This window comes from Lepidochelys kempii, chromosome 17 (assembly GCF_965140285.1).
Source record: "Lepidochelys kempii isolate rLepKem1 chromosome 17, rLepKem1.hap1, whole genome shotgun sequence".
Lineage (NCBI taxonomy): Eukaryota > Metazoa > Chordata > Testudines > Cheloniidae > Lepidochelys > Lepidochelys kempii.
This window is the reverse complement of record NC_136396.1, coordinates 19,651,535-19,663,773: the sequence shown is the minus strand read 5'-3', so window position 1 is coordinate 19,663,773 and position 12,239 is coordinate 19,651,535. Positions and strand designations below refer to the sequence as shown.

At 50.8% G+C, this 12,239-nt stretch overlaps 1 protein-coding gene across 2 annotated transcripts in view; it reads left to right on the top strand.

The window, feature by feature from the left end:
- The window catches only part of SRRM3 (serine/arginine repetitive matrix 3), a 173,163-nt gene that overhangs the window by 83,514 nt on the left and 77,410 nt on the right, over positions 1–12,239 (top strand). The gene's annotated exons all lie outside the window — the stretch shown is intronic.

Genomic DNA, 12,239 nt, shown 5'->3' with positions numbered 1-12,239 from the left:
ACGCTGCATTCTAGGCCAGGGCTGCTCACGTTACGGCCTGAGAGCAGGTAATAAAGACGTAGCCTCTGTCTAGTGCTTTATACATCCCCAGTGCTCGACAGACACTGGCCTGAAGGATCAAAAATAGGGGCTTCAAGTAAGGCCCCTGTGGCTGAATGTAGGTGGGTTTTACAAAAGTGCCCAGGTGAGTTAGGAGCAAAGGTCCTATTGACTTGAGTGGGATTTGTGTGCCTACATCCCAGAGGCATTTCTGAAATCTGTAGCTAAATATGGATTTTGGAGACTAAGCTGTGGCTCCTCCGGTTGGAAACATTGGCCATTGCCTCATTCCAGCTCTGTGTTATCTGACAAGGCAAAGGCTCAGCTCCTCGAGGTGCTTAGGTACCTAATGCCTGTTGATTTCAATGGAAGTTAGGAGCCCCAAGACCTTTGAGGATCTGGGCCAAAGTGTCTGAGCCCAAGAGCACAGAGCGGTCGGTGTCAGAGCCAGGATTCGCACTCAGGATCTCCCAGCCCTGTGCCTGTTCGTGCAGACTGGTGGTCAGTCAGAGGAAGCAAAGGAGAGGCTGGAATGGCAGAGTGCAGGGTGGTTCATGCGGTGGGTTCTCTCCCTTGTGTGGGGGTGTGGGGCCAAATCTTACTTAGCCCAGGCCTGGGAGAGCACTGCAGAGTATGATCAGAGAAGGCAGATAAACGGAGGGACAGTGAGATGCATCGTTAGCCCAAAACGTAATGTGTCCATGTTTTTCTGTCCTGTTCAGAAGCTACAAGATGCCCAAGTGGCTGCCTCCTGGTTCTGAATACCCTCTCGCTGTCTGATCACAGGGTAACCCATGACCCTTCCACACACGATCCTTCTTTTCCATATCTGTCATTGTCTCCCAGCCTTTCCTGACAGTCTTCCCACCATAGGCATTTCTCCAGCTGGGTGGGCAGGCAAGAGGCCATCTGCACTGACAACACCCAGAGCTGTCTGGAGCTGCCAGACTGGGGCATTCACACATGGAGAGAGGCTGTCTTAGAATCATAGAATATCAGGGTTGGAAGGGACCTCAGGAGGTCATCTGGTCCAACCCCCTGCTCAAAGCAGGACCAATCCCCAATTTTTGCCCCAGATCCCTAAATGGCCCCCTCAAGGATTGAACTCACAACCCTGGGTTTAGCAGGCCAATGCTCAAACCACTGAGCTATCCCTCCCCTCCATCTTTCTATCTCCAAAGGCTGGTCCAGAGAGCTTTGCAGCAAGCCCGGCCCCATGCCAGGTGCACGGGCTGGCAGCATGATGGCCCAGGTGTATCTTTCATCAGGGCGTAGATGGGACGGGAGAACCCAGGCAAAGATCAGCCACCGGAATGAATCCAGAGGAAACGCCCAGCTGACCGAGTTAGGACAGCATCCCAACCAAAGCAGGGCTCATGTGGGCGTATCTAATCATTCGAGCTCTGGGCAAGCTAGAGGGTGTGGTTTGCATTGGGAAAAGAGTTTGGTGATCATATGTCAATTAGGGACATAGGAAACTCCAGACTGGATCACACCCATGATCCATCTTGTCCAGGATCTTGTCTCAGACAGTGCCCAGCACCAGATGCCACAGAGGAAGGTGCAGGAAACCCCACCATAGCAGATTTCTGCCCCCCCCCCACCATGAAGGTCTCATCATAATTAGAGATTGGTTTAAGGCCTGATGCAGGAAGTTTAATATCCCTTCCAAAAATATATTAACATTAACCGTTATAACTTGGGATATTCTGGTTATCCATATCCATATCCCATCCCTCTTTGATTTTTCCTAAGTTTTTGGCCTTAGCCGCATCCAGTAACAATGAGTTCCACTGTCTAGTTATGCAAATTTCAGCCCCAGTTGTTCCCTGTCTGGGTTAAATTCTCCATATGGGTGGGAGTCCTTAGTCTCCATGCAAAGGCTCGCTGGAATGCCTGAAGGTATTTTTGAGAGACGGGGTTGTAGAAATGCATGTTTTCTCTGTTTGCTAAAATTTTCTTCTCCCTTTTCTTGGGTGGAGAGGAGGGGGTGCCTTTCTCAGAAAGTCTTACTGAGAACAAAGGCCAAACACCTCATGCACGTAGGGTCCAGATTTTCAAGAGAAGGTGCACGTGGGAGCCAGTGGGCATGAATATCTGGCCCTAATCTCTTCTGAAAACTGGGCTTTGATCCTTGTTGACACCCAGTGCTCACAGTGCCTTTGGCAAGACTCAGGTTAGAAATTCAGTGCTGCAGGAGTAACATGGGTTTGAAGTGAAGAAGGATTGCGGGTTACCTGTACTGTGAGTGAGTCATTGACTAGAACATAAGAACGGCCACACTGGGTCAGACCAAAGGTCCATCTAGCCCAGTATCCTGTCCTCTGACAGTGGCCAATGCCAGGTGCCCCAGAGGGAATGAACAGAACAGGTCATCATCAAGTGATCCATCCCCTGTCACCCATTCCCAACTTCTGGCAAACAGAGGCTAGGGACACCATCCCTGCCCATCCCAGCTAATAGCCATTGAGGGGCCTATGCTCCATGAGTGGAAGGATAGCTCAGTGGTTTGCTTGATTGCTTGCAAGAAGCTAGACCTGAGTGCAATTCTCTTCTCAGACACAGACTGGGTAAGTCATGGCATCTCTCTGTGCCTCAGTTTCCCTGTCTGTACCATAGGGGTAATAGCCTAGCCTTGCTTCTCCTGGGTGCTGTGAGGCTAAATGCAGCAAAGATTGTGGCATGCGGCTATTAAGGGACTTGCACATCGGTACCAGAGTTGGGTACACAATGGGGTGGTGCGTTGCATGGGTTTATGTTGCAAAGTTTATCTCTGCCAAGAGAAGTCCTCGAGCCTTCAGCGGGGGCGGGGGCAATGTTCTGCTCTCAGATCACCGCAGCAGGGATTCTGATCTCCTGGCTAAACTCGTTTCTAGCTTGGTTTCACCACCTAAGTGGGGATTTGCACTAGAAGCCCTGTTTGAAACAAAAGAAAAGGAGTACTTGTGGCACCGTAGAGATTAACAGATTTATTGGAGCATAAGCTTTCGTGAGCTACAGCTCACTTCATCGGATGCATTCAGTGGAAAATACAGTGGGGAGATTTATATACATAGAGAACATGAAACAATGGGTGTTACCATACACACTGTAACGAGAGTGAGCACTTAAGGTGAGCTATTACCAGCAGGAGAGCGGAGGTGGGGGGGACCTTTTGTAGTGATAATCAAGGTGGGCCATTTCCAGCAGTTGACATCTGAGGAACAGTGGGGGGTGGGGTGGGGGGGATAAACATGGATAAACAGCTTATGCTCAAATAAATTTGTTAGTCTCTAAGGTGCCACAAGTCCTCCTTTTCTTTTTACGGGGAAATAGTTTTCCTTTGTGTAATGACCCATCCACTCCCAGTCTCTATTCAAGCCTAAGTTAATTGTATCCAGTTTGCAAATTAATTCTAATTCAGCAGTCTCTCGTTGGAGTCTGTTTTTGAAGTTTTTCTGTTGAAGAATTGCCACTTTTAGGTCTGTAATCGAGTGACCAGAGAGATTGAAGTGTTCTCCGACTGGTTTTTGAATGTTATAATTCTTGACGTCTGATTTGTGTCCATTTATTGTTTTACGTAGAGACTGCCCAGTTTGGCCGATGTACATGGCAGAGGGGCATTGCTGGCACATGATGGCATAGATCACATTGGTAGATGTACAGGTGAAATCTGTTTGAAACCTGATCTGGCCACATCCTGGGTTAGACCCTGCAACTGTGTTTAAAGCAAGATCTCCAACTCAGTGCAATGGCCGGCGTAGAAGGGAGCTAAGCATAGATTCAAATCCAAGTGATCTATCTGTGTCCAACTCCCCAACCCCTGAATCTCTCCATGAGGACGTCCTCCGGAGCCCGTGTCGGCTCTGCTCCTGCTCGGTGCATCACCCCAATGGCTGATGCCGGGCCAGGCCTGACATGTGCCCAGCCTTCCATAGATAACCAGGTCCCTGCACTGCTCCACAGCCAAACCCTGAGCCAAACTCCTGGAGTTCACAGGGCTTGGGAAAGAGGCTGTGGAGAAAACAGAGCAGCTGGCAGGCAGCTGAATGCTCCATGGCTTGGTTTACAGTGGAGGTGGGAGAGGGTGTTTCATTGCTTGCTTTGTTTACTACTGCTCTTGGTGAAAGTAGCTGATAAATTATTGAGTTTTCCAATTATTCCCTGGCCTCCAAGGGGGCGGAGGTGGCAGGCACTTGACATGCTCTGGGCACTGGGTGAGATTGGCTTTCACGCTCAGCAGCCAAGGCAAACGCTGGCTGTGATTCACCCCCGCTGGGCTCTCCTGCGCATCTCACCCCCAGCCCGAGCCTGGCTTGTGTTGTCTTCCCTCTGCATTGTTCGGGCTGGAACAAGAAATAGCAGCAGAGATGAGAGGGAAACCCTATGGGTGGCAGGTCTGTGTTGGCACCCAGGGCAGCTGGCTTTGATAGCCCTTCCGTGGAAAGAATTTTCTGTAGTATCTGGCTGATGAATCTTGCCCATATGCTCAGGGTTTAGCTGATCGCCATATTTGGGGTCGGGAAGGAATTTTCCTCCAGGGCAGATTGGAAGGCCCTGGAGGTTTTTCGCCTTCCTCTGTAGCATGGGGCACGGGTCACTTGCTGGAGGATTCTCTGCTCCTTGAGGTCTTCAAACTACAATTTGAGGACTTCAATAGCACAGATATAGGTGTGAGGTCTTTTTTAGGAGTGGTGGGTGAAATTCTGTGGCCTGCATTGTGCAGGAGGTCGGACTAGATGATCATAATGGTCCCTTCTGACCTAAATATCTATCTATGAATCTATGAATCTATGAATGGCTGGGGGACCACATGGGGAGAATGTAACGACCGGTCTAGTCTGTTCTATGTAGATGCTTCTACCATGCTCGTCATCTGAGCACCTTCCTGTCATGCATCAAGCCATGTGTTTATTCATCATCGAAATCCCTTGAGTCCAGTCTGGTTCGAGGGTTGGGGAGAATCCAAAAGCCTTTTGGGCCTTGGAATTGATTCCGTTTAGGTTAACAAAAGGAATCTGAATTTGCGTAACCAGCACAGGGTGGGGCTTTGTTGCGCTCTAGTGGCTGGTCAGCAATAAGAATACAAGAGCCTACTACTGCTACAAGCTCATGGAGCTTTAGCTCAAGAGGTAGAGACTCTGGCTTGTTTTAGCATGGCAGGCGCGTGGTTCGAATGCTGCTGCTACCTTGTGTTAAAAGGTGTTTTTTCCCTCGGAAATTTAACTTCCTGGATTGTTAGTTTTTCCGTGATTCAGTTAAAAACGTATCTCTCTGGCTAAAGGACCACGTCCGGTCCTTGTGCCAGATACAGCTGCTTGGCTGGAAGTAGGGGGTACATACATCACGGCTATTGTAGCGATGGGGCCAAAAAGGAACCTCAAACCAACTCTCCCCACTCCCCTGAGTCCTGGAGAATAGGGCAAGGTTGGTGTCTGGGATCCGGGTTCCCACACTTGTGGGTCTGGGTCAGATTTGAAGGAGGGGCCCATCTGCAGCGGGAGATGGCAAACATCTTGCCAGGTCAGTAGATCATGTGAAATTTCTGCCCTTGCTGCGGTCACGTCGGAACCCAAGCTCCGTCTCAGACCCGAATCCACATCCAAACATCCTTCCTGCTCTTTTCCCCCTAGATGTTCTGTTCCCTTCAACTCTTCGCTCCTTTCTTGCATGGAGCGATGCGAGCTGCTGTGTAATCAGCAGCCCCAGGGCATGGTGTCACTAGGCAGCGTTGGCTGTGGCCAGCCAAGCCAGAGAGAACTGCAGGGTCTGTCTGCGTCCAGCTGCCCGACAGAAACTTCCCTGGATGTTCATTCCAGCCAGGTCCCCTCTCTTCTCTGCTATGGCAGCTTCTGTATGGACCTAGTGATCCAGTCAGACCTTCCACCCACCATGGTCAGAATTGCATCCCTGCTTATCTCGCGAAAGAGATTCTCGCTACTCGCCTGCCCCCGTGGCTTCGGAGCCTGGCCCAGCAGATCCAGTGCACTTCCTCTGTGGCATGTGCTGGGGGCTTTGAGCAGGGGGTTGGACTAGGTGACCTCCTGAGGTCCCTTCCAACCCTGATGTGCTATGATTCTGTGACAGAACGCCTGGACCTAGCCTGGCATGCGTATCCCGGTCCCTGGGCTGGCGGGGGTTAGGGCTGGGCCAGCAGAGAAGTGGCCATGGGAATGGTGGGTTTGCCACGATGTCAATGCACTGACCTAGGGCTGGGATGGGCAGTGCCACGGGGTTTACTCACAGCCACTCTGCGCCTGTGGAGGAAAATTCCCTAGCCCGGGTCCGCTGAGTGGGCATGCGGACCTCACGGCAAATATATTTGTTTTCATTTTAAGTTGGTTCATCTTGATGATCTTTCAAGTAGCCTTTCTCTGTCAAGATGTAGATTTTGGAAGATAAGCTGTCGGACTTGTAGTCCGAGTCCAGCATAGAAAGGTCACTGTAGTTGCCTTGCTTCCAGAAAGCCTAAGAACATATGTCTCTGGTTCGATTAGCGGAGAAGAAAGTGGAAATGGTCACGCTGCTGGTATACGTTTGATTCTATTTTCATGTTGCTGATCAGTGAGCATTTAATCAGCTGGCTTTGTTGCAGGAGGGGGTGTGGCTTGCCATTCAGAAGAACTGGTTTCTATTTCTGGCTCTGCCACTAGCCTGTTGGGTGACCTTCGGCAAGTCATGTCACTGCTCTGTGCCTCAGTTTCCCCACCTGTAAAACAGGGATAATGACACCAATCTCCTTTGTAAAGCGCTTTGAAATCTACTGATGGAAAGTGGCCTATGATTAACAAGGTGTGCTGGGGGTTTTCTCATTCCTTATTTTTAGGGGAATTATATTTGGAGGTTGATATTGAGCTTTGGGATCTAGAACTGAATGGAGAGCTGCCTCCTTAGAATTTATTTTAGGATTGATTATTTTTAGTACTAATTGGATGAGTCAGCTCCAGTCCAATACTGGGACTAATTTGTTTGATTTTGCTTTGATCGTTTGAATGTAGCAGTGTTAATAAAAGTTCAGCTCTGGAGAGATGTTTTCTCAATATTTTTAGGTTTAAGAGTTTTTAACAACTGTTTATAAGAAACAAAACTATTCCTGGATCACTTTTCCCCCACTAAATAACATGGGTTCAAAACCTTTGAAGGCCTGGGGGTGGATACCAGGCGGTCAACCTAAAACCCCGACCAGCTACCCCTAAATAAGTCTGGGAGTTTGTCGACAGTGCAGTCAGAGGTGGGAAAGGAGCATGTGTAGACAAACCCAAACTAGTTTTGGTCTAGCTAGCACCAGTTACAATAGCAATGAAGTCACAGTGGGACTCATGCCACAGCTTCACCGCTGCTGTTCTTGGAGCTAGCCAGATCAAAGCTAGGTTGGGTTTGTCTACACACACTCCAGTCAACCTCGGATTGCACTGTAGATGTACCCTGTGGCTCTCCAGTAATTGGCACCCACAACAGGGACCCTGTTAGATCTTGAATGAAAAGTTTATCCTTATTGGAACACTGGCACCCAGATGGCATGAGGATGAACGGCAATCTAAAGCCCTGCGATAGAACGGTCATGTATCCTGGGGCCTGTTCTTTGAATCAACAGACTGTCACAGCACCAGGCGAGCCATACTGCAAAAACCAGAACCAGCCCTCGCTTCCAGCGAGCACCCTTTAGTGGTTTTGCGAGTGACAGAGACCGGCTGAGAAACGGCTTTGGAGTTTTTCTGAATTGCTTTATTGATTATCTGAATTTTAGCTTTGAATGACAAAGGGAGGGCAAGCTCTCCAGTGTGACTGGCAAAGGGACTGGGATCTAAACGCTCGCTGATTGCCATTTCTCTTTGGGCAAGGGGCTTCCTGAATCGAAACTGACAAGCGTGTTCTGACTTTTAAAGGTGTTTCACGCTCTGTATCTCTGCCTTTGCCAGCAAGTGCATTTTGAGAAGCTTCAGGTTACAGTGGGAGTTACAGCTAGGAAGTCTTTGGTTCTCCTGCTTTTGTGCCTCTTCTTGCCCAAATCGCTTAACAGGGCCCATGCAAATAGGCTATTAGGCTCCCAATTCGCTGTCCGGGATTTGCGAGGTTGCCCATTTGTGCGTTATTTGGCAGGTCCTATTTAGCTGACAGTGTTGCTGTTCAGTGCATGTAGCTACAACTGGGAGAAACCGGTCAGAAGATTTGAAGAGGTCACCTTTAAAGAAGGGAGGAGGGAAGTGGAGATAGAGACGAGATTATCTTCACTGACCACTGGGTGCTGCTCTTGGACCACAGCGTTACAGCTGCCGGCACAGGTCTCTGGCGGTCACCTTGGGGTCCTGAGAGGTGGGCTGAAGACATTCCATCCTGGACTCCAGACTTTGGGGGCCACAAACAAGCTGGGGATTGTCTCTTCTGAGGAGTCTTCTCAGATCTAACAAGGTGTGTCCTACTGGCATACAGCATAGCATCACAGACCTTAGAGATGGGACGGGTTCAGTCAGTCCATCTCCCTGCCAGTGCAAGACGCCCCTAGAGAGATGCCTGGCTATATTCATTTTCTTGTTTAGATCTGTGCCCAATCAGTGGTGTTTTCAGGGCTTTTGGATTTTGTCAGGGCACACACTTAACCAAGCTGTGCCTTGGTTTCCCCAGCTGCAAAATGAGGATAATGAGGCTCTCTTTGTTCTGTTCACTGCTTTGAAATCCATGGATGGAGCTTTCTCTGCGAGAGTGAAGGATATTTTATGAAGCGGATTCAGCACTGCAAAAGATCTCCAAGGCAGAGAGTGTATTTTTTTTTTTTTTGCTGTGTGTTCTTTGTGTGTTCTCAGTGTATTCTTTACTGTGCAGCACCTAGTGGGAACCTGATCCTTGTGTCGGGTTCCTAGGGGCAGTGTGGTCTAGTGGGATAGAGCCCTGGCGTGGGACTCAGGCAACCTGGATTCTAGTCTCAGCTCTGCTGGGTGACCTTAGACAAGTCACTTCTGACCCCTCGTGCCTCAGTTTCCCCAGTAGTTTGAGAGCTACTGGTGAAAACTGCTATGTCAGAGCTAGGCATTGTTGTTATTGGGCTCTATAATGAATCAACATAAAACGTTAGCATGCACACACAAAAAAAAGGAATACAAAACATAACCTCTCTCTGCCTCTCTCTGGTGTTTCACTGGTACCCATCAGTGCAGGACTAGATGTACATATCTCAGCACCCACCCGGCCAGATTTGTAGCAGAGTTCAACTCCCATTTTGGCACCAAAATAAGGGCCTGATTTTAAACAATGCTCAGCACCCCAGAAGTCCCTGTGGGACACATAAGGCCAGATTTTCCAAAGGGCTCAGCACCCAGCCTCCACCCAAGGCCTAGAGGCCCAGAACCCTGAAATCAGTGGAAATTAGGTGCCTAAATACCTTTAATGTGGGCCAGAGTCCTTTGGAAAATCTGGCTTATAGTATCAAAGTGTGTGTAAACACTGCACATTCCCCTCTGTATCTCTTTTCTGCCTTTCCTGGCTTTGTTTTTAACCCTGCTGCCTTCCCGTCGGGTAGATGTTTCGCATTTAACACTCTTAATACTTTTGGAAGGGAAACAAGAAACTTTCAGCCCCAATGGAAAGGATCTGCTTGAGAGATGCACAAAATACCCAATGAAAAGCTCAGTCACTGTCCATTAAATAGTCAAGAAGCCAGACGGTAAGTATTAGAAGAGTGGCGCCCAGAGATGGAACTAGCAGGAGGTACAGACCGCATTCAAGGGGCAATTGAGTGTCTGAGTCCCTGCTCCGCCTTTTATGTTACCAAGCAATTTAGTCACAGAAGATCTGTCACCAAGCAGGTGCAATTTGCTCTTAGAAGCCGGCATCCTTAGCTGTGTAGGATGCAGTTGTGACCTGTTCACTCCAGACCTAGCCACAGATTGCGGTAATATCATTCATTATTTGTCCTGCGTGAGGACCCTAGACGCCCCAGACTTGGAGCGTGGCCCCATTTTGCTAGCTGCCGTATAGAGTGAGAGACAGGCCCTGACCCACAGGGCTTAGATTTGAAATACACAAGAAGGTGGGGAAGAAAGACGGATCATTACCTCCGCTTTCCAGGTGGGCAATTGAGGCAAAGAACAAGCAAGGAGCCCGAGAGAGAACAAGGCCCTGAACCTGGTTCTGCTGAGTCCCAGGGCCCTGCCTTCTCCATAAGGCTCCCTCGAAAGGGCTGTAGACCCAGCTCCTACAATTCCACTCTTCAGCATCCCTGAAATAAAAGGCAAAGCCTGGAAGACCTGAGTTAACTGTGTCCCTGGGGATAGCCCGCACCCAGCATGGTGTTTGTTCCCACTTCTCCATCACCTGCTTCAAAACCCCGAGCAACTCGGGAGCTGCCATGTTTGCTCCCTTTGTCGGCTGCCTCCGTATTATTGCTGACACCAGCCAGCAAACAGCCATGCACTGAACAGGGGTCTATCTCGGTACTTACACGGCCCCGGTACACCAATATCTGAGTGCCTCATAGTCTGTAAAATCCCTATCCTTATAATACCCCGGAGAGGCAGAGCAGGGCTTTATCCCCACTTTAGAGATGGGGAACCGAGGCTAAGTGATTTGGCCAAGGTCACACAGGGAGTCTGCAGGGACTTGAACCCAGGTCTGTGACCTAACCACCGAGTCATCCTTCCTCCTCGTTGTGCTATGGCCTTTCCACACACAACCTACAGAGATGACTCCAGACTATATCCACAAAAGGCCAGCAACCCTGTCCCACCCTTGAGCTAGCATGAGCCAGAGTTTCCCTGGGCTAATCATTGACCTCAGTGGGGGTTAGACCCGGGACGGAGTTCGCCCCACTTGCATTGGGGAAGGTATTAGGGTGTGATGGCAGGGATGGGGTTTGCACGCCGGATCAGCTTCTCAGTCTAGCTGATTTGGAATCCAGGCCCTGCTTGTGCCTGATGCGACAGGGGAACACGAAGACGCTGCCAATGCCCTACTCGGTTGGTCAGGGTTGTGCACGTTGGAGGGAGAGGGGAATATTTGCGATCATTGCCTGGCCGACAATCGCCCTTCTCCTCGCTTGCCTAGCCCCAAATGTTATCAGTAGCCGTTGGATTAGCTGGCCCTTTTGAACACACTTCTCACAAAGCAAGCTGCCCCTTTAAGAAGGCTTCAAGAGCCAGCCCCTGTTCCTGGGAGCGGCCCAGGAAGGAGGCACGCTGGGGCCTTCTCAGAGGGACCCCAGGAATTGTAGGCAACATAAGTGTTGGAGCTGAAGCCCCACGGCCTCTCAAAGGGACCGGCCTGCCCTGTGCCACTCTGGTAACCCTGGCCTTGGCCCGGCTGGCACTTGGCAGCCACTAGCTGGCAGGTTAATGCATGGGGAAGTATTGCCTCTTACTGGCTCTAGATTCATTGCCCTGCTGCCTCCCTAAGTATCTTCTCATTCCTGTATTCCAGAGCGATGCAAAGGGGAGGGACTGATCAGCTTGCATGAGACCCTCAATCATTTTCCCTGCCTGGGTCAAGACCTTTCTAGCTCTTCTCCTTGACGAGCCAAATCCCTCTAGTCCTAGCCAGGGTTGCCAACTTTCTAATCACACAAAACCGAACACCCTTGCCCTGCCCCCTTCCCCGCCTCTTCTCTGAGGCCCTGCCCCATGCCCCACCCCTTCTCCAAGGCCCCGCCCACTCCATCCCCCCCTCCCTCTGTGACTCGCTGTCCCCCCCCTTCACTCATTCACTCATTTTCACCAGGTTGGGGCAGGGGGTTGGGGTGCGAGAGGGGGTGAGGGCTCCGGCTGGGGGTGCAGGTTCTGGGGTGGGGCCAGGGATGAGGGTTTTGGGCTGCAGGAGGGTGCTCCAGGCTGGGGGGTGGAGCCGAGGTGTTCAGAGTGGGGCCAGAAATTAAAGGTTCAGGGTGAGCGAGGGGGCTCTGGGCTGGGGCAGGGGGTTGGGGCGTGGGAGGGGGTGCAGGCTCCAGGAGGGAGTTTGGGTGCGGAAGGGTGCTCAGGGCTGGGGGTTGGGGTACGAGGTGCAGGAGGGGGCTAAGGGCTGGGGTAAGGAGTTGGGGTATAGGAGAGGGTGCGGGGAGCGGGGCAGCGTTTACCTGGGGGGGCTCACCACAAGCAGCGACATGTTCCTTGGCTCCTAGGCGGAGGTACGGCCAGGTGGCTCTGCATGGTATACGCTGCCACCACCCACAGGCCTGCAGTTCCCATTGGCTGTGGTTCCTGGCCAATGGGAGCTGTGGAGCAGATGCTCGGGGCGGG